At 35.4% G+C, this 23,208-nt stretch overlaps 1 protein-coding gene across 1 annotated transcript in view; it reads left to right on the top strand.

The window, feature by feature from the left end:
* The window catches only part of LOC136871867 (abnormal spindle-like microcephaly-associated protein homolog), a 270,465-nt gene that overhangs the window by 135,687 nt on the left and 111,570 nt on the right, over positions 1–23,208 (top strand). The gene's annotated exons all lie outside the window — the stretch shown is intronic.

Below are 23,208 nucleotides of genomic sequence, written 5' to 3' on the forward strand. Positions count from 1 at the left end.
AAAAAGAAACTGAGCAACATCCTCTCCAATTTAACCAACCCCACGAATGATCTCAATAATAAAGAAAAACTAGCTGAACAAAAGCGCATATACGCCCTCAAAAAGAAAATCAAAGACAATGAACTTATCGTAACCAAAGCCGACAAAGGCAAGGCAACAGTGATTATGGATAAAAAGGAATATATTAATAAAACAAAAAACTTTTTCACAGACAGCTCCTTTTCTATAATTAAAAAAGACTCCACCCAAAAAATTCAAAGACTTCTTAAACAAACTCTTAAAAACACTTCATTTTTATTTGCTGAACAGGAAAAATCCAAACTCATACATATGAACCCAGGTCTCCCCACTGCTAAAGCTCTCCCCAAAATACACAAGCCTGGCGTTCCCATTCGCCCAATAGACCAAGTCCCTTATACAAAATATCACAATTCATCCAAAGTTTTTTGAGAAAAAACTATCAATTTTTATCTAAAAAGTCTATTAAAAACACATCAGAGCTAGTAGACAAACTAAACAAGTTCAGTATGCAACCTGATTACTCGATTGACTCTTTCGATATTGTAAATATGTACCCAAGCATACAAGTATCAAAATTAATTCCGATAATTGAAAACAATTTAAACAAAAACAGCCACTTAAGCAAACTTGAGATACAAGATTTCATCACAGTATTAAAACTAGTTGTCAGCAATAACTTTTTCACTTCCGACAATGTCATATACTAACAGGATGGTTTGGCAATGGGATCACCAGCCTCAGGCATCTTAGCAGAAACATACCTAGACTTCCTTGAATACACCAAAATTGACAATGAATTTGAGAACATTCACTTCTGGTCCAGATATGTTGATGATGTTTTCGTAATTATGGACGAAAAATCAATTAATGCTTTCACCACCCTCTTAAGACTCAACAGTATTGATCCTCATATCAAATTCACACTAGAAACTGAATCAAATCCAAAAATTAACTTTCTAGATTTAACTATCACTAGAAACTCAGATTCTTTCAGTTATAAAATATTCAGAAAACCTATTCAAACAGCCTCCACCATTCGCCAAGATTCAGTGCACCCCCAGTCCCACAAAGGAGCTACATACAATAACCTAGTTCATCAAGCTTTTAGCATACCTATGTCCAAGAAAGATCTAAAGAATGAACTAAACACAATCCGCGGAATTGCAAAATTCAACGATTTCAGCAATCAATTTATAGGGAGGATAATCAATAAACACAAACATCGCCCTAAAACTACCCTCAAAAAAGAAATAACTAAACCTCTAACATTTTCCATCTTCACGTTCAACAATGATATTTACAAGATAGATAGATAGATATGGTTTATTTTAACTGGCAAAGTTAGGGACACGTGTCCCTGTCTTACACTTAACCAGTGAAATACATAAATAACATAAAAATACATTAAAAAATTGAATAAATGAAAAAAAGAGACTGAAACAAATTACTATGGTACTGTGCTATCCTGCTGTACATAAAAATAACTATTATAATACACAATAAAAATTAACATTTTGCTTCCTGCGAAGAAATTAACATACAACATACAACAAATTACAATTTTAATAATAATAATAATAATAATATAGATAAACCTACTAATATTTACAATTAATATGTCCAATTCCAGAAATATATCACATTGACAAATGTTACAGTTTTCGTGTGTTTGCTGTGGGTGAAAAACATTGCAAAATGGGGATAGGGATAAGGATAACTATGCGGGAAACAACAGCTGAGTACTTTCTAACACTATTGAATAATAATAATAATAATAATAATAATAATAATAATAATAATAATAATAGTCTAATAAGAAGAAGAACCATGAGGAGATGAAGAAGAAGAAGAAGAAGAAGAAGAAGAAGAAGAAGAAGAGTGTCGCACTACGAGCTCGTTTCATAGATATATTTTGAACACATACTTTTAAATCTTCCGTGGTTTGATATCCCTCTGACCTCCTGCGGAAGGAAGTTCCATTCACGGCTGGCCACAACAGTGAAGGAATTGTTGTAGGTTGAGGATTTATGCTTAGGAATAGCGAGCAATGTCGAGCTCAGCGCTCTGGTGTTTTTATCATGGTGCTCAGAAAGGCTATGAAATCGTTCATACAGGTAAGATGGAGATTGTAAGGTAAGGATTCGGTGCAATGAAGTCAGGGTATGCAGCTTGCGTCTGTCTTCAAGGCGTAGCCATCCGAGGTCTACGTAAGACTGGGTAACATGATCTGAAAATTTCAGATTACATATAAATCTTACACAGGCATTCTTTGCTCGTTGTAGTTTATCTCGAAGTTCGGTTTTCACATCTTTGTAAACTACGTCACAATAATCGAATATTGGAAGAACGAGGTTTTCAAGTAGTTTCTTCTTTGAACTGAACGGAAAAGTAAATTTGAAATTGTGTAATGTGTGCAACGTAGCAAAAACTCGTCTACTCACAGATATTATCTGACCGTCCACGAGAGGTGCTGGTCAGTTGTTACTCCGAGATTTCTTACCCTCTTGCAAAAGGGCAAAGTTTGATTTTGAAGTTGTACATCAGGGATGGACATGCGGTAATTACTTGAAATAAGTCTTGGGTGGGCAATTACTATAGTTTGGGACTTTTTTGGGTTCAAAATAAGTCCATGCTGGGAAGACCATTTACTTATGGCCTCTAGATCCATGTTAATTTGCTCGATTGCTGTCGAAACGTCTGTTGGTTTTGCATGGATGTACAATTGTACGTCGTCAGCATAGATGTGTTGACGTTTGTGTAAATAAGCTCTCAACCATCTCACAGTACTGTAGGAGAACCCTAGGTGATAAAGTTTGGATAGGAGCAACTCATGGTCTACAGAGTCAAATGCTTTGCTGAAGTCCAATAATACTAGGATAGTCAGTTTTTGCTCATCAATAGCCTGTCTTATATCGTCAGTCACGCTTAGTAAGGCAGTACATGTACTGTGATTGCGTCGGAAACCTGACTGGTGTGGGTCTAATATGTTGTGGTCGTTGAGATAGTTGGTGATTTGATTATGCACAATGTGTTCGAGTCCCTTGGCTACTATTGACAGTATATTTATAGGTCTGTAGTCACTGTTTAGTCTAGGAGATTTTTTCTTTGGTAAAGGATGCACCAGGGCCATTTTCCAGACAGTTGGAAATACACTATTTTGAAGGGAGTAATTGTATATGAATGTCAATACTGGAATAATAGCGTCGATAATTTTCTTTAGCATTATAATACATATATTGTCCACCCCTGTGGATTTAGTTTTAATTCGCATGATAGCCACTTTCTCTTGATGGGGTGAGACATAACTAAAATAAAATTTGTCTCTGCCTACGGGTGGTGTGTTGTAATTTGCACACAAAAGATTTCTTTTGCTTCTTCGTTTAATTGTACATGGGAGGATACGAAGTGATTATTCAGTTCATCAAGAGAAACTTCCAAATCGTCTACCTTGTCCGGTTTATTTAGTCCAAAATGGCGGATTGACTTCCATAAAGTAGTGGGTCTTACGTCAGGTTTTATAAGGTCATGGGCGTACCGTAGTCGAGCGTTTCTTACTGTCTGAGTCGTTTTATTACGTAGTCGTTTGTAATAGATAAAGTTTTCCTCTGTCGGGTAATGTTTATATTTCCTATGAGCTGCATCCCGCTTAGCCATCATTGCTCTAATATCATTTAGCCACGGGGAGAGTCTTTTACAGACACGTGCTGTTCGTATAGGGGCATGTTTGTCAAAAATATGTAGTATCATGTTATTGAACGTGGTAACCATGTCGTCAATATTAGTTTGATGCGTTATCTCCTGCCATGGCATCGAAAAAGCGTCTTCCAATAATTTTTCGTTTTTAATACGGCTATAGTCTCGGTAAGTCACGTACTTAGGTTTATGTTTGGGGCATTGCAGTGCATAAGACATAAAGATGATGTCATGGGCTGACAGTCCGGGAGCAGATGTCTGGCTGTGATGTAATACTCTGTCAGGGTTGTTCATTACTATTAGGTCCAGTAGTGTGTGTGTGAAGTTTTAGTGTGGTGAGTGGGAGAAAGTGGGAGGACCGCCATGCTGCATGTCTAAAACGTATTCAATAGATGGGTGGCTTCGGAAGAATCTGGATCTAGAAGGTTTGTATTGAAATCTCCCATCATTATAAAATGTTCGTACATAGGTAACAGTCTGTTAATATCAGTCTCTAAGTCATTCAGACGGCGAGCTTCAGGCGGTTTGTATACAACACCTACCAAGCATTTCAGAGTAGCGACCTTTATCTCTATGAACATGTACTCAGGTTTGCGCTCGTACTGTTGAGGCGACTGACAGATAATTTGAGGTTTCAAGCGCAATGAGACAAAAGCACAGACCCCACCTCCCCCTTTGCCAAGTCTGTCATTCCTCAGAAGGCAGTAGCCAGGTAATTCCAGATTCTTTGCCTGATGGTTGACTTTCAACCAACTTTCACTGCATAAGATGATATCAAAGGACAGTGGAATGAAAATCGCTTTTAGTTCATCTATATGAGTTTGAGAAACTAAACTCTGGGCATTAAGGTGACATGTGAAGTGCGCTTTTATGTCTATTTAGGGCTGACTGGAGAATGTGTGTTGTAGCTTCAAGGGGTGGGGTTCGGGTCAATGGACTAGCAGGTAGACAGGTTGAAGGGGTGGGTGGGGAAGGGGAAGTGTGACAAGGAAAAGTATTGCTATGGTCAGAGAGATTACTGCAGTTAGTGGTATGCATTTCCAATTGCTAAAATGAAAACTAACTAGAAGTAGAACACAGCATGTGAATACATGCAATGAATAATCAGCAATTTATGTATTTGAGATAGCTAAATTGTCTATAATAATAATAATAATAATAATAATAATATTATTTATTTATTATTATTATTTACATATTTTACGCCCACATTGGAGCACTGAAATCAATACATTTGAGTTAATTTCTTCTTCTTCTTCTCCCAGAACTTTTTCATCCTCTCCGACCTGGAAGCCCTTTGTGTGTCCGATATAGTATATTGTTTCCGTTCAACTGCTTTTAGTTTGAGACTTATGCTTTTGTTCTTCAAAATCCTCTTCTCTTTTCTGTCTTTGATTTGTTGCCGAGTTATACCCAATTCTTCCAAATCGTCCTGAACTTCTTTGAACCAATTATTATTGATTTTATTCTTCAAAAAGTAATCGAATAGTTGTTTCAATATCCTGGTGTCTGCTAATCTTGATATGTGACAGAAAAAGGAAATTCTTCTTTTACGCATTGTAGATATTATTGATTCACATTCACGATAGACAATGTTGTTAGGCAACAATCTCCACTGTCCATCAACTTGGTGTTTTTTATTAATAATTGTTCTAAGAATTCTTCTCTCAGTTTTCTGTAATTTGTCTGTTGTAGATTTTACATTTAATTTGAATAAAGTTTCACTAGCATAGGTTGCCTCTGGTTTAACTATGGAATTATAGTGTTTCAGCTTAGCGTTTATCGAAAGAGATTTTTTTTTATAGGTTGGCCAGGTAAGTCTTTGTGCTTGTTTAAATTTAGTTGTTCTGTGTTCTATTGCTTCTTTTTCATTTGTGTTCCATGTTATTATTTCCCCAAGATATTTGAATTTCTGAACAATTTTAATCTCTTTATTACTGTTCAGCTGAATAACTGGTAAATCAACTTTAAAAGTTGGCATCATTTCTGTTTTTTCAAATGAAATTTGTAATCCCATTTTTTTAGCTATAATTTCTAGTTGTTCAATTTGAAATTTAGCCTCTTCTATTGTATTTGCAAGTAATGCTAAATCGTCCGCAAAAGCAAGGCAGTTGAGTTTAATATTTCTACCGATCTTGATAGTTGGTTGGCATTTCATGTTCCATTCACGCATAACCTTCTCCAATGCACAATTAAATAACAATGGTGAAAGTCCGTCTCCTTGTCGAAGTCCAGTTCTTATAGTGAATGATTCTGATAATTCACCTCTAAATTTAACTTTTGCCTTCGTATTTTTAAAAGTCATATTAATGAGGTTAACAAGTTTTTGATGTAAGCCAAATTCTTTAAGGCTTTTTAATAATGAGTCACGATGAATACTGTCGTATGCTTTTTTAAAATCTACAAACGTGATGACCAGACCCTTACTTCGAACTCTTTGGTGCTTCATTATCCATTTTAAACTAATGATTTGATCTGGACAGCTTCTACCTGGTCGAAATCCTCCCTGATATTCTCCAAGTTCTTGGTCGAGTTGTTCTTGGATTCTTGTGTATATAATCTTGGATAAAATCTTGTATGTAATATCAAGTAAGGATATCCCCCGATAATTATTTGGATCGGAGCGATCACCTTTCTTGTGCAGCGGGTGGATTATCGCTGTATTCCATTCCTCAGGAAGCTTCTCCGTGTTCCAAATATCAATGATGTATTTATGTAGGTTTTGAATAGTCTGATCATTAGCATTCTTCCATATTTCTGCTACTATTTGATTCTCTCCTGCTGCTTTGTAGTTTTTAAGTGCATTAATTGCCGTTTTCACTTCATTGTAAACTGGTGGTATAATCTTTTGTAATGGAGTTTTATTTTTTGGGTTAGGATCAAATTCTAAATGTTCCACAGGATCCTCACAATTAAGTAACTCTTTAAAGTATTCTGCAAGAATGTTAGCATTATCCTGATTATTGTGTGCCATTTTACCATTTTTATTTCTTAACATAAGTGTGGGAGGGGTAAATTTAGATTGATATTGCTTGAATGTTTTGTAATAGTCTCTTGTTTTATGCTGATTGAATGTTTCTTCTATAGTGCTAAGCATTTCCTTTTGATAATTCCTTTTAATTGTCCTAATTTCTTTAGCTGTTTGTCTTCTGGCATTAATTAGTTCTTCTCGAGATTTTTCCGTTTTCCTCTGTTGATCATTTATCCATGCCTTGTGTCTTGCTTGAATTGCTTTGTCACATTCCTCGTTCCACCACGCATGTTTCTTTCTCCTTTTGATTGGGGCAATTTCTTCAGCTATGGTTTTAAGTTTGTTGATCATTGTCTCTAATTTGTCATTTAAAGGTGTTTTTGATCTCTCTAAATATATTTTATTATTTATTAAGTAACTGGGATCATAATTTCTCCTTGCTTTGAGATGATTATGTTTGTGTTTCCTTTTTGGTGTTAACTTGATTTTTATTTTTGAGATATAATGATCCGAGTCAATGTCTACCCCACGGAGGACTCTGACATTATAAATTTCTTTATGATAATCTTTATCCATGGCAACATGATCAATCTGAAACTCTCCCAATTTTACGTTAGGGCATTTCCATGTCATAAGTTTGTGGTCGCCTCATGAATCTGGTGGTTTCCAAAACGAGTCTATGATCTGCACAAAGTTCAATTAATCTTTGGCCATTTTTGTTCGTTAATTTATGAGCTGGCCATTTTCCTACAACTGTGCGATACTTCTTTTCTCTGCCTATTTTAGCATTGAAATCTCCAAGTAAGATTTTTATATGCTCATCAGGGATCTTCGCTAATATGTAATCAAGTTCCTCCCAAAAGTTTTCAACTCCTTCTCTATCTTTATTGTTTTTGTCATTTGTTGGTGCATGGACATTTATTAAAGTATAAGTTTTATTCCCTACTTTAATTGTTAGAAGTGCCATCCTCGAAGATTTTGAAGAAAATTCTTCAATTGAGTCTATTATGCTACTATGAACAAGAAAACCTACACCAGCAACAGCAGATTAGACATACAGAATAACTCGAGTAGGAGCTTATTCTACGTAGTGTTGATGTTAGATCTATGTAGTCGTAAATACGAGGGCCTGACTTAAATTAGAAACAGTTAGGAAAATGATTAAAGAGTAAATCAATCGATAGATGGTAGGATAAGAAGGCAGATAAGCTAATAGATATTTAGATCAATTAATAAGGTAAATGGATGGATAGATAGATAGATAGATAGATAGATAGTTTCTTAAGCTAAATAAAAAGCTTCTCGGCTGTGACTTGCGGTAAAGGATGGGAGTGGACTCACATTGTCAAGTGATAAAGCAGCACTGCAACATAACCTTATGCCATAGGAAGTTCCTTTAACTGGCAAACTCTTAATTTCATCCCGTCCGCCTTCTTGATTATGATGTCTCCTGAATCAGTCCAAGTGTTTGTAAGTCCAAAATGCTGGATTGCTGTCTTCAAGATGGACATTCTGATAGCCGTAAGATCTTCACGGATTGTTGTAGATGATCCTTTCAGTTTCCTTTTGTTCATGAAGACATCCTGCCGTGAGCGATAAGAGACGAATTTCACTAGGATAGGTCGTGTTTTTCCTGGAGATCGAGGTCCTACTCTGTGACACCTGTCGATGTCATTAAGTCTCACATCTGCACCTACTGCTTTGCACACGTTGAGCACTAGTTCGTAATCTATAATTTTCATTTCCGTATTGACAATTGCACAATTAAAAATAGGAGAGGATTTCCACCAATCAATACTTATTTATTGTATATATTAAATTACAGGACCGGTTTCGACCTCATATTCAAGGTCATCTTCAGCTGAACCATACATACATATTTATATAATGAAGCTTTGATTAAGATTGTGGTGTTGAAGGAATGCCATATGATGATGATGTACATTTAGTTACATACAAATGGGGCACGTCTTAGCGTGAACTGGCGTATATGTCATTCTGTACAATATTGCAACTGTATGTCTAAAATGTTGAAGGTCTTAAAACTAGTGTATAAAACACGTCTTTTCCTAAACTAATATATATGTACAAGATAAAAACAATATATAAAAACACTTCATGCATATGAACATTCGTTCTTGCTTGGTGGTCAATACATCGACTAACTTCCGTATTTAAGTCTTATTCACAGTTGTGCACTTCAGCTGCTATTCTTAGAGTTTGTAAAATTGCATGGATAAAAGTTTTGTCTTCCTGTGCGTATGTGAGATAAAACACTTTCAATTTAAAATAGGTGCCAAATGTATGGATGAAATTCAAGTAAAATATGTTCAGCTCTGCTGTGTGTGTTGCCCCTTTATTAGAACCAATTCATGTTGTCTTTTTGGCGTCCGTAAATTTGGATGACATTGGTTTCAAAGTAGTGGCTCCTTTCCCATTTGTAGCTGTGCAATGATGTTATGTTTATCTGTGGAAGATAAGATTGAGTTATAAGTGATATTGTGTGGAGGAATGTCTAAGGGTTATGTGTGTGAATTGGAATATGTACTTACTGTTGTTGGTGTAGCTGAGTTGTGTTTTTAAGACCTTCAACATTTTAGACATACAGTTGCAATATTGTACAGAATGACATATACGCCAGTTCACGCTAAGACGTGCCCCATTTGTATGTAACTAAATGTACATCATCATCATATGGCATTCCTTCAACACCACAATCTTAATCAAAGCTTCATTATATAAATATGTATGTATGGTTCAGCTGAAGATGACCTTGAATATGAGGTCGAAACCGGTCCTGTAATTTAATATATACAATAAATAAGTATTGATTGGTGGAAATCCTCTCCTATTTTTAATTGAGCACTAGTTCATCGCAGTTTTCGTTCGAACTTTCAGGAATGCCAAAAATTCTTACATTATTTCTCCTGCTATATTGCTCCAATGAATCACACTTAGCGTCCGTATCCTCCTTCACTTTGCGGATTTTCGCCTCCTTCTTATCAAGTTTTTCGGTTAACTCTGACAACGCTTCGATATTAAATTTCAAACTTTTTTCAAGTTCTTTTATGACCACTTCTGTTATGCGGGTCGAAATGGCTTGCACAATTTTTTCGAGGAAGCTCTCAGAGTTAATGAAGTTGTCAAGTGCACACTTCACGAGGTGGTCTACGTTGGCAGCACTGGTAATGGCTGGGCTTCCAACTCCGTTGTTTCAGCGACCCATTTTCTTTACAATGCAAATTTGAAAGAAAAAGATCAATACCAACAAAACATGTGTGTATATTGATTGGTAAATACAAATGTAACACTTCCGCAAATTTTTGTCACTTTCACTGCTGTATAACACCTTCAAATCACTTGATTACTGTGGAGCCTCACTCACTCACGTCCGTCACCAAGCATGAGCTAAACGTTAAAATAGCTTTCAAAACCAACAATAAGAACATGAACGTTTTACACAATACTTCACATATCAACAAGACCGGCAGTTATTTAAAATCAGGAGTTTATAGGATAAAATGCAATACCTGTGACAAATCCTACATCGGACAGACCGGAAGAAACTTCAGTATAAGATACCATGAGCACACTAACGCAATAAAACACAGTAAGTTTTCAGCTATTGGCCAACACATGCAAGATTATAACCATAATTTTACCAATATCGAACATGGCATGGACATCCTTGAATTAGCAATTAAGGGTCCTTTACTAAACATAATGGAAAATTACTACATACACCTAGACCAATATTTTAACGCCAATTACAATCTTAATGGAATCTCAGAGAAACCCAATCTTTCTTCCACACCCTTCAGCTCTGCCTTAAATTCCCCCCTTCCCCCCTATCCCCTCCCAAGCCACCACCACTCTACCCAATCCGCATGCGCCTTCCTTTCTCCCCTCCCATATTCCTCCTTCCGCCACCAGTCTCACACTATCAGCTGAGCTACACACACCGCAGCGCGAGGTGAGTGTCCATTCACTTTGTGGTAATCTTTTCCTCTTTCCCCGTACTTTGCATTTTACTGGCTTTTCTTAACCCATTCCAGTCTGGGCCTTAATATCCCTTACAAACATTCTGGACTGGGCATTTTCAAGGATTTTTTTTAAAAAACATTATATCTCTGTACCCGTAGGAGATATTTGCATGATTATTTTTTCTTTGTGCTTGTTTGAGCATCTAGTTTTGCTAAACACTGTTTGTGTCATGTCAACTATCACTTGAGATTTTAAAACTGTTTATATATTATACCATGTTTTGCGAATGGAAAAAAGGTCTGACGGAAAACTAAGCAAGTACAGTTTTCTGAAATAAAATAATATAAAATGTGCATTCCAATTACAAAACAACAATAATGAGTATGATAAAAATAATAAGTTTTCAATAATAATAGTAATAATTACAATAATGAAAATGGGAGCTTTTATGAAATTTTATTGTAATTGATAAATTTTGTCAAAAGTTACTCAAATGTAAAATTATTGTTCCATTTACCACAAAAGACTTCTGAGAAAGAGAAAATACTGTCTTCTAAACAGACAACTTTACTAATATGTAGACAATCTTACGTATTCATGCAAATAAGAAATACGCGGGAACATGTGCTAGGCCGTAAAACGAACTCCAATCATAATGAAATGTAAGAAGTTGTTTCGAATTCATATGTCAATAATATGTTAATTTGTGTATAAACGTATATCATAATATACCAAAAAATCATATGTTTGCCGCGAGAAGCCATGTCTTAGAGCTCATTGAGTGACATCTACTAATGCATGTTGGTCGAAAATATCGTAAATTCTCTGACTTAGGCACATAATACTGCCATCTGCTTAAATACTCTCGTAACTAATACATGAAGAAACACGATGCGTGCGTGCATAGCTCATTCTCGATTTTTAGTGAATTGTCAAACCTTACTACGGGCTATGCCCGCAGCGCGGCCTGAGCGTAATTTCGGCCGCTGCGAGCCATGCTCACAGTTAGACCGGAAAAAGTAAATTTTAATAGGTCCAATTTGTTTTCTGCTATGAACTGAGAGTTCCACCAATTCATATCACCACGCGCAGTGTCTGCTTTCTTAACACAATGCTGTCCGCTCACGTATCAATACGTGTTTCCAAGCACGGTGCTCTGCAGCCGATCACGTATAAATACGTGTTTGTGCAAGTCTGTCTTCTGATGCCATCTAACAGTTATTGAGGAACTATTTGGAGATTATCGTTGATGTGCCTAAATGGTAGAAAAACTACGCTTCTTTTAGTACTGGTTTTGCCCGTTTTAGTGAGTCAGTTGCATTTGTTTTTGCCTTCGAATATCTTCCGTGTATCCATCAATGCTAGTAAACAAAAATGGCAGCCCCGGTAAACAAAAACAGTGGACTGACTCCTGGTGATATTATACATGAATTGTACGCTGATAATTTGTCATATGTTTCCCGTGATTGTGAGGAGAGTGAAGATGAATCATCTAATGATAATTCTAGTGCTAGTGTCATGCATTTATGTGGAAGTGATGCGTTGAATGACACGTTTATTGCACCATGTGAGCAATGACCTGATGCTTCAGATAGCAAAGATAGTCTAGATGTAAGTACTGTTGATAATATTCTCCCTATTTCTGGCAGTGAGTGGCCTAACAGGGTATTATACTGTTTTTGGAGTCTTTCTCGTGGACGCCTGGCGTTAAAATTTCGCCGAGTGAACCTGAAAATATAGGTTCTGATGTCAAGTTGTTCATTTGTAATGAATTTGTTGGCATATATGGTGGAGGAATCAAACAGATATCAATACCAGAATGAACCGAAATATAAAATCTCACCAAAATCTTTAAAGTGGGCAGATATAACTGTGAATGAACCTAAAATTATTAAATTATGATACCCTGCAATAACTCCATGTCTCTGCCAAAACCTTCTGGCCACAGGGGCCAGTTATACGTCAGATGGGCCGGACATCAATGTGTTAAGAAGAATTCAAAAACTTCATATTCAGTCTGCCCAAAAATCAACCATGCAGCCCTATCAGCATGACTTGGTTACTTAACACACCAAGTACCAAATTCTCTGCTTAGGCTGATACAGTGTATAGTCGACTCTTCTTCTAGAGAGTATCAACTACACATTTTGTTACTCAGACATTGTACGTACTTGTATATTTTTTATATACCGTATGTGTCAGTTTACATTCTGTTCATTCTTAGTACCATAGCACCCGGTCCACAACCGTTACGTATTACCAGGACCTACTGAATTACATGAGTCTAAAATCATATTGAAATTTTTAACCTACAACACAGAGCACCTCATTTGTACTTTTATTCCAGACTTTTCAGCATGTTTAGTGTATTTGTATTATTTAATGCTTACCTATGTCGCACGTAATATTTCAATTTCATTTGCAGCATTTTGAGCGCCATAGCCCTTGCCCAATTCAACCACACTTTATATTGTAAATTATATATTCATAAGATTCCTACTGCTTAGAAACATGTTTTAGGATTTCATCAAATTTTGTGTATGTTTAATATGGCTGATGATGAACCCAAGTAGGGTTGAAACTAGTCCCATTTAATGTAAATTATATTGTAAATACAACTTAGTACTGAATAGGTGGAAAACTCTCCTGTGTATAATTTATATGTTAAACCATGGATAGGTGATGAAATTCGCCACTTAATGACTAAACGAGATGCTGCTCATATAAATCTAAGAATTTCATTTTTGTCCGTATTGAACTGAGAATGGAAGATAGGAAAACTTAAAGGGTCCACCTTTTCAATACAAAAATGTTATAGTTTATTTATAACATATATTTGCACTTGGAACTAGTTTCGACGCTGTTTGGCATCATCATCAGCCAAAATGTGGGAAATAGGCTAGCATGTAGGCATTTATATTACACAAGGCGTTACATTAAACAATACACATCTTACAAGGAGATAAAAACAGGGACGAATATAGAAACAAATGAATCGTTGAGAAAGCAAAAGATATACATATTAAAAATAACCTTAACCACACATCTTGCAGTGCGAAAATATTTGTCTTGAATGATTCCTGAATACAAAACACACGCACACATTTCTGAAGAGCCAGCATGCAGGAAAATTTAAAGTGAAACCTTAAGTGTTCTTCTGAGAAGAGTTAATCATTTTTTCTATGTTCCGACTAACTAATGAAGTCTCCCTTGAGTTCCTGATAAACATACACAACAGGAAATTCTCCTTCACTCTCAACAATAGCTATAAAGACCAACGGTACATTTCATTTTAAATATTGTGCAGAGACGTGAAAGCATGATCTTGAAACATGATATAACTTCTTCATTTAACCCAATTTTTTACACAAGGTGTTACATTAAACAATACACATCTTACGAGGAGATAAAAACAGGGACGAATGTAGAAACAAATGCATCGTTGAGAATGCAAAAGTTATACATATTTAAAAATAAGCTTAACCACACATCTTGCAGTGCGAAAATATTTGCCTTGAATGATTCCTGAATACAAAACGCACACGCACACACTTCTGAAGAGCCAGCAGGCAGGAAAAAGTAAGGTAAAACCTTAAGAGTTCTTCTGAGAAGAGTTCATCATTTTTCCTATGTTCCGACTAACTAATGAAGTCTCCCTTGAGTTCCTGATAAACATACACAATAGGAAATTCTCCTTCACTCTCAACAATAGCTATAAAAGACCAACGGTAAATTGTATTTTAAATACTGTGCAGAGATGTGAAAGCATGATCTTGAATATGATATAACTTCTTCATTTAACCACCTTTGAAAGTCTCTCTCTATATTACATAGCTTCATTAACACCACCATTCTGTAGATGCACAAAATAATCTTGTAATCTTAACAGGTCCGGTATTCAGCTCGACAAGAATATAAAATTGGTATTATGGAATACGTTTTCTGAGAGTTTTGTATTCAGGAATCATTCAAGGCAAATATTTTCGCACTGCAAGATGTGTGGTTAAGCTTATTTTTAAATATGTATAACTTTTGCTTTCTCAACGATGCATTTGTTTCTACATTCTACAGCTAAAGCACTACCCAAAATCCACAAAACTGGTGTCCCTATTCGACCCATAATAAACTACAGACCAAGCCCCTTATATAAATTATCTCAATTTATCCAACAATTTCTTAATAAACATTATAAATTCTCATCAAATAAATCCATCAGGAACACTGTAGAATTAGTGAACAAACTAAACAGTTTCAAGCTTCAACCATATCATTCAATGCACTCCTTTGATATAGTCAACATGTATCCCAGTATAAAAACCAACTCATTATTCCCGATCATCGAAAAGAACTTACTTGCTAACAATCAACTAAGTAAACTAGAAGTTCAAGACTTTATGACCATATTAAGATTACTAATTAACAATAACTACTTCACATTCGATAAGATCATTTACAAACAAGATGGTTTGACTATGGGTTCACCAGCCTCAGGAATTTTAGCAGAGATCTACCTTGATTTCCTAGAGCACACCGCCATCGACAGTAACATCAAATTTGCTAATATCCAATTCTGGGCTAGGTACGTAGACGACACATTTATAATCCTAGATGAACGCTCCATAGACGCGCCATCCACCCTCAAAAACCTTAATAACATTGATCATGACATTAAATTTACCTTAGAATCAGAGATAAACAACTCCATCAACTTCCTAGACCTAACAATCAATAGGCACCCCTCTTCGTTCACATATAGTATCTATAGAAAGCCCACTCAAACGGCCACTACTATAAGAAATGACTCACTACACCCCCAAGCACACAAAGCGGCTACATATAATAGCTTAGTAGACCGAGCATTCAAAATTCCGATGTCAAGAAAAAACTTAAATAAAGAATTGAACACCATTCGCTCTATAGCAAAATTCAATGAATATAATGAATCCTTTATTGAAAGAATAATCAATAAATTCAGACACCGCCCAAAAACCACCCTAATAAAAGACAATACTAGCACTGCCACGTTTTCCACATTTACCTTCAATAAAGAAATTTACAACGTCACTAACGTTCTTAAAAAACACAACGTTAAAATAGCCTTTCGTACTAACAATAGAAGCACAGAGATCCTACACAACTCTTCATCAATAAATAAAAGTAGTCCTTTTTCTAAATCAGGTGTATATAGGTTTTCTTGCCAAGACTGCAAAAGTTCTTACCTAGGGCAAACAGGACGCAGCTTTAAAATCAGATATGCAGAACATGTCAATGCCATAAAACACAACCGTTTTTCCATGGTTGGCCTACATATAAAAGAATTTAAGCACAACTTTACTGAAATAAATCAAGATCTTGAGGTATTAGATATTCTAAACAAAGGTTCTTTCCTAGACGTCACTGAAAACCTCTATATTCATTTAGACCAATATTTCAATCCCAACCTAAACTTAAATGATATCTCAGAGAAACCAAAGATCCTATTCGACTTTCTCATTGAATTTTTCAAAAACATGAATATCCCGAAAAACAGATCTGTCTTTCAGATTATGCATAATACTTTGTCACGCCACACATTTTCACCACATCACCCTCCATACTTCCCCTCCTTCCACTCCTCCTCCCCTACCGCTCCTTCCCTCTCCCCTCCTAATCCAACAATGGCCGCTCCCCAGACCTAAACTATCCAACACGCTCTGTTCCTCTTCATCTCGCGCCATAGCTTTACCGCCTCATGTCCCGCAATAAACATCATAGAAACCTGCCCCCACCCTACACGTAACGCTGCAACAATACACCACAAATACTGGCACAGTCAACCTCCAAACTCTCAGAAAACGTATTCCTTAATACCAATTTTATATTCTTGTCGAGCTGAATACCGGACCTGTGAAGATTACAAGATTATTTTGTGCATCTACAGAATGGTGGTGTTAATGAAGCTATGTAATATAGAGAGAGACTTTCAAAGGTGGTTAAATGAAGAAGTTATATCATGTTCAAGATCATGCTTTCACATCTCTGCACAGTATTTAAAATACAATTTACCGTTGGTCTTTTATAGCTATTGTTGAGAGTGAAGGAGAATTTCCTGTTGTGTATGTTTATCAGGAACTCAAGGGAGACTTCATTAGTTAGTCGGAACATAGAAAAAATGATTAACTCTTCTCAGAAGAACACTTAAGGTTTCACTTTAAATTTTCCTGCATGCTGGCTCTTCAGAAATGTGTGCGCGTGTGTTTTGTATTCAGGAATCATTCAAGACGAATATTTTCGCACTGCAAGATGTGTGGTTAAGGTTATTTTTAATATGTATAACTTTTGCTTTCTCAACGATTCATTTGTTTCTATATTCGTCCCTGTTTTTATCTCCTTGTAAGATGTGTATTGTTTAATGTAACGCCTTGTGTAATATAAATGCCTACATGCTAGCCTATTTCCCACATTTTGGCTGATGATGATGCCAAACAGCGTCGAAACTAGTTCCAAGTGCAAATATATGTTATAAATAAACTATAACATTTTTGTATTGAAAAGGTGGACCCTTTAAGTTTTCCTATCTTCCATGCTGCTCATAGACGATAAAAACACCACCCAACAGAAGTGAACCAACAGACTTATAAAATACTGCGTAATAAAACGACTTCTGAAATTCAAAGCAATAGACTATGTTATGCCCATAACTTGATTAGACCTGACGTATGCCCTGTGATGATGTGGAAATCTATAGAAATATTTTGGCATCAATAACCAGGGATCTAGCGAAGAACTAAATGTTATAATACCAATTACTCATTCAGGACAAATATTTCATGTTCCCTATGGGAATCAACGTCTATATCACAAACTAAATGTTAACGTAGGTGAATTAAACTACCATTTCATCTCGCCAACGGGAATTAATCCGGTTGTGAAAGAGAAAACAATCAAGACATGATAATACGCCATCTCCACACAGAGATAAATTTTACTTCAGTCACGTCACACTGCAAGAAGTAATTGACTCAATAAAACTCATCGAAACCAAGGCTAGGAGCATAGATCATACAGGCCACAAAATGCTCATGAATATTCTCCACCACATCACTTATCCATTGGTGAATATCTTTAATTATTCACTGCAACAGGGGACTTGGCCAGAAATATGGAAAATTGCCATAGTTCGCCCACTTCCGAAAATAAGACTGTCAGAGGACGTCGGTGACTATCGGCCGATTAACATCTTATGCATATTAATAAGTTAAAAGAAATTATAAAATGGTTCAACCTTTCAATACTATTAAAATAAGAAATGTAAGTTTACATTCCTATTTAATTAACATTGGTACCGGTTTCAACCATTATTTTTGGTCATCATCAACCGATCACAAATAGGTGTAAAACAATGCACAGATAAATAAATTGTGAAGTATAAAGAATTCTGTAGGTTGCTGGTAGTGAAGTACTAAAATCTTTAGAGAGTATTGTGCATTGAAAGATGCACAGGTAAAAATATGAAGTTTAGATGATACTGTCAGATGCAGTTTATGAAGCACTATAAAACACGTATTTATCAGCTGCAGTTTATAAGGCACTGTACAATTTTAAGGATACTGTGTGTCAATCATGAACGTTAGTAAGTCATAAGCATTAGAGAGCTCAGTACGGGAAGAAGTCTATAATCAAATACGTATCCAAATATAATACTGAGCAAATTCTTGAAGAGATCAATTGCAGTTTATGAGACACTGTATAATTTGAGGGAATAGCACTGCCATCAATAGATCCAAAAATTATGAAAAAGTCGCCGATCAAATACGCAAATGTACTACGGAGCAAGTTCCCAAAGAGTAGATCAGCACTGTACTTCTATAAGTCTCTTAAGTTAGATGTGTTAGAGAGCACTGTGTGTGAAGAAGTCCAGAATCAAATACATATCTAAATGTACGATAGCACGGAGTAAATTCTTGAAGAGTTCAGTTGCAGTCCATGAGGCACTGTATAATTTTAGGAATTAGCACTGCTTATCGATAGATCCAAAAATTATGAAGAAAGTCGCAGATCAGATATATAAATGTATTACAGAGCAAGTTCTGGAAGAGTAGATCGGCACTGTGCTTCCAAAAGTTTCATAAGTTAGATCAGTGAAGTTATTAAAACATATGACATAGAGAAAAAACAATTATGAAGAGAGAAAAAAAAAAGCGCAATATTTGAACAGTTGTGGATTGTAATGACATAGCATGAGATCTATTTGAAGGTGAGAGTTGAGGTCGAGCTTTGAATAGCGTGAAATATAAATTTGAAAGTTAGAGTGGTCAAAATCATTAGAGACGTTAGAAATTGTAATTCAAATGGGAGAATGAAAAAAGAGGAATGTTATGAGGAAAGAAAAAGTTGAAGCAGAAAAATAATGAATAAAATAAAGGGAAGAAGAGGGGAAATAAATGAGGAGGTGAAGTAGTTTAAGGTGGATCAGGAGGGTGGATTATAGGAAGTGGAAAATGTTGATGGGAACTACAGAACTGGAATATTGAATTTGGGTTTGTAAATTTACCAGTTTTGAAAAAGCAGATAAGGAAGTCAAATAAAATATTAGGTTTTTCAGAAATGTCATTTAAATTCAAATTGGGTTGAAGTATTGGTCAAGAAGAATAAATCAATTTTCAATAGTGTTTAGAACTTTAAGTATTTTTATGTCGTTATCAATACTGGTGAAATTATGATTAGAATCTTGTATATGTTGTCCTATCGCAGAGAATCTGTTGTATTTTATGGCGTTGATGTGTTCAGAATATCTGATATTAAAGTTACATCCTGTCTCTCCAATATATGAAGAGCTTCAGTTATTGCATTGTAATCTATACACACCAGATATATTAACTGAATTAGAGTTGTGTAATAAATCAAGATTTCTGTTATCGGTTCTAAAAGATATTATCATGTTATGTTTTTTAAGAATGTTGGTGATTTTATAAGCGTTTTGGGAGAAAGGCAGGAAATACAGTGGGTTTGGTTTTATCTTTTGTTAATTTGGTTTTGGGGCGGTATTTGAATTTATTAATAATACGGTTTATGAAAGAATTGTTAAAGCCATTTAATTTTGCAATGGTACGGATGGTGTTTAATTCATTATTTAAATCTTTTATAGACATTGGAGTGTTAAATGCATGAAAAATTAGGGTTTTATAGGAAGCTCATTTATGTGCTTGTGGGTGTATAGAATCTTGCCAGATAGAGGTTGCTGTTTGAGTTGGTTTTCTGAAAATTTTGTAAGTTAAAGAATAAGGATGTCTGGTAATAGTTGAGTCAAGAAAATTAAGGGTTTTGTTATGTTCAGATTCAAGGGTAAATTTGATGTTAGGGTCAATGTTGTTAAGAAAAAAAAGAAGAAGAGTGGTGTCAGCACTGGATGATTCTTCATTTAAAATAACTATAGGGTCATCAATATACCTAGCCCAAAATGAGATGTTTGAGAAATTATTTTGTTGATTTTTGTATTTTCCAAGAAATCAAGATATATTTCAGCTAGGATGCTTGAAGCTGGTGAGCCCATGGCTAGACCATCTTGTTGGTAAATGCTGTTATCGAAGGTGAAAAAGTTATTGTTGATTACTAATTTTAATATGGATATGAAGTCCTTAATTTCTAATGTACTTAGATGACTGTATTTATTTAAGTTGTTATCAATTATGGGTAGTAATTTGGAAATTCAAATACTGGAGTACATGTTTACAATATCGAAAGAATGGAGAGAGAAATTTGATTGGATGTCAAATTTTTTAATTTTTCAATTAATTCAGTGTTTTTTATTTATTAGATTTATTAGATAAAAATTTATAATTTTTTAATAAATTTTTTTGGATGAATTTAGAAATGTTGTGTAAAATGCCAGGTCTGTAATTGATGATAGGTCGGATCGGAATGTTGGTTTCATGAATTTTGGGAAGGGCTTTGGCAGTAGGGTATTTTTACCTGTGCATGCTTCAACACACAGTACTCCCTAAAGATTTTAGTGCTTCACTATCAGCAACCTACAGAATTCTTTATACTTTGTAATTTATTTATCTGTGCATTGTTTTACACCTATTTGTGATCGGCTGCTGATGACCAAAAACACAGGTCGAAACTAGTACCAATTTTAATTAAATAGGAATGTAAACTTACATTTCTTATTTTAATAGTATTGAAAGGTTGAACCCTGTTATACTATCTTTTAACTTAATAGTGAGCGCACTTCAGTATGGAGCAATATATAATTCTTATCTCTTATCCATATTGTCAAAAGCTTTAGAATTCATATTTCACAAGCAGATTACTATCTATCTTACTCAACACAATCTCCTCGATATCCACCAGTCCTTCTTTAGACCGAGACACAGCACTTGCAGTGCATTAACATATGTGACTGATGACATAGGGCAAGCTATGGACAACAAACAAGACAGTTCTAGCATTATTGGACTTCAGTAAAGCTTTCAACACCATTAACAGAGACATACTTATATCCAAATTTATTTTCAATTTCTCCACAAGTGCACTCCAGTGGATCAGTTCCTATCTCACTGGTCGCCAGCAGTGCACTGAATAATAACAACAATGAATATTCAAATTGGCGTACGGTTGATGTAGGAATACAAGGATCTGTACTGGGCCCCCTACTTTTCTTTGTATATAAATCGCATAGCTTCTCGATTAAAACGCTGTAAATACCACTTATACGCAGATGACTTGCAGATATATGTATACACAGCAAACTCGAAAACCTACACTCAGAAACACTTCACCTGAATGAAGACTTGTTGACCGTAGATGTATGGGCCAAAAATCAAGGATGCAAATTAAACCCATCAAAATCCCAGGCAATAATTATCAATTACCCTAAATTACTTTGCAGACTCAATCGAACCACAGTCATCTATAAGTGGTACTTCCATACTGTATAGCCAATATGTAAGAAATCTTGGTATAACGTTTGATGAACATCTGTCCTGGTCTGCCCAAAGTATATCTGTGTGTAGAAAAGTATATGGAATGCTCCACACTCTCAGTGAATTCAAATTCTCTTTCCCTTGTAAACTAAAGAAAATTCTTGTTGCATCACTCACATTACCTCATTTTAATTTTGTGATATAGTGTACAACAACCTAGGAGTAAACTGGGGAAGGAAATTACAGTGTGCTCAGAATGCTTGTGTAAGATTTATCTGTGGACTTCGTTACGCTGACCATATCACACCGTCTTACACACGGCTCGGGTGGCTTCGCCTGCAAGAATGACTCACACTTCATACTCTTTGCTTTTTGCATAATATTCTTGAAACTTTTCAACCAGCTTATCTCCGTGATTGCATCAAGCTCCTCTCCACAGACCATAACAAAAATACCCGATCCTGCAGCACCATGTGTTTATTCTTTCCTGTACACAGAACAGCAATCTACACGAAATCATTCACCATTACCGCAGCCCGACAATGTAATATCTACCAGTGGACGTCAGAAGCATGTCCAGTAGCTCAGCTTTTAAACATGCCGGTGAAAAATACTACGTAAACATGCATGAATCAAGTTACAACCTGAAAACACCTCTTCCTACCGCCTCTTCATTATTTCCCTCTTCCTTTCACAGATCTTACTTTTCTTCTTCTTACTAATCCTTCTCTTCTCCTCTCAATTGAAGATGATATTTTGGTGTACTGTAGAAATGTATATATTTTCTAAACTTTCTCTTAAGTAGTAGTTATAGTACTCATTAATCATATATATTTTAATGTACTCTACGTACGATGTGTATTATATAGATGATATGATTTTTTAGAGTGTGATTACTTTTATTAGCCCGTTAACTGGGGAGCACACGATATGATAACTCCGTTCTGGTGGTGGTGAATTTTCGTAACTCGAGAAATAATCAAATAAATTCAAGAAACCTTCCAAATTTTGAAATACTTGATAATAAAATGCTACGTATATTCTAATTCTTATATAGAAAGTGATTTTTCACCTATTTGTTATATTTGCGGGTGTTGTCGTTTTGGAGCAAAAACGACGCAAGTCTCGTACTAACTTCGGTATATTACAAATGTAGATTTCCTTTCGGAATATCTTTATTTTCATATTAATTTCAGGAAAATTGAAAATTTGTACACTGCAAATATACTTTATCATTAACTAATCTACAATTTCTGAAATAAATACCGCAATTGAGAAAAATACATTTCATGCAGGGTTTGCAATCACAGTAATAAATTGAGAGTAAGTACTTACAATGGTAGCGTGGTTGTAATTGTCTTCTCACAATAATTACTCCTTTATTGCAATGAATTTACACATCAGGATTGATTTCACTAATTATATTATTTACACTCTGCAAATTTCAGAAGGCCGAGACTGTGAATTTATGTGAATGAGGCATAAGTCTCTCGCATTCAACCTTTTGTATGAGTTCAGGATCACAACAGACGATTACTAAATATGCACAGTATTTCCAAATAGCATGACAGGAAAGGAGCAAATGAGGATCAGAACAATACACCTTAGCGGAGACCGACACAACATTACACT

This window comes from Anabrus simplex, chromosome 4, assembly GCF_040414725.1.
Source record: "Anabrus simplex isolate iqAnaSimp1 chromosome 4, ASM4041472v1, whole genome shotgun sequence".
Taxonomy (NCBI): domain Eukaryota; kingdom Metazoa; phylum Arthropoda; class Insecta; order Orthoptera; family Tettigoniidae; genus Anabrus; species Anabrus simplex.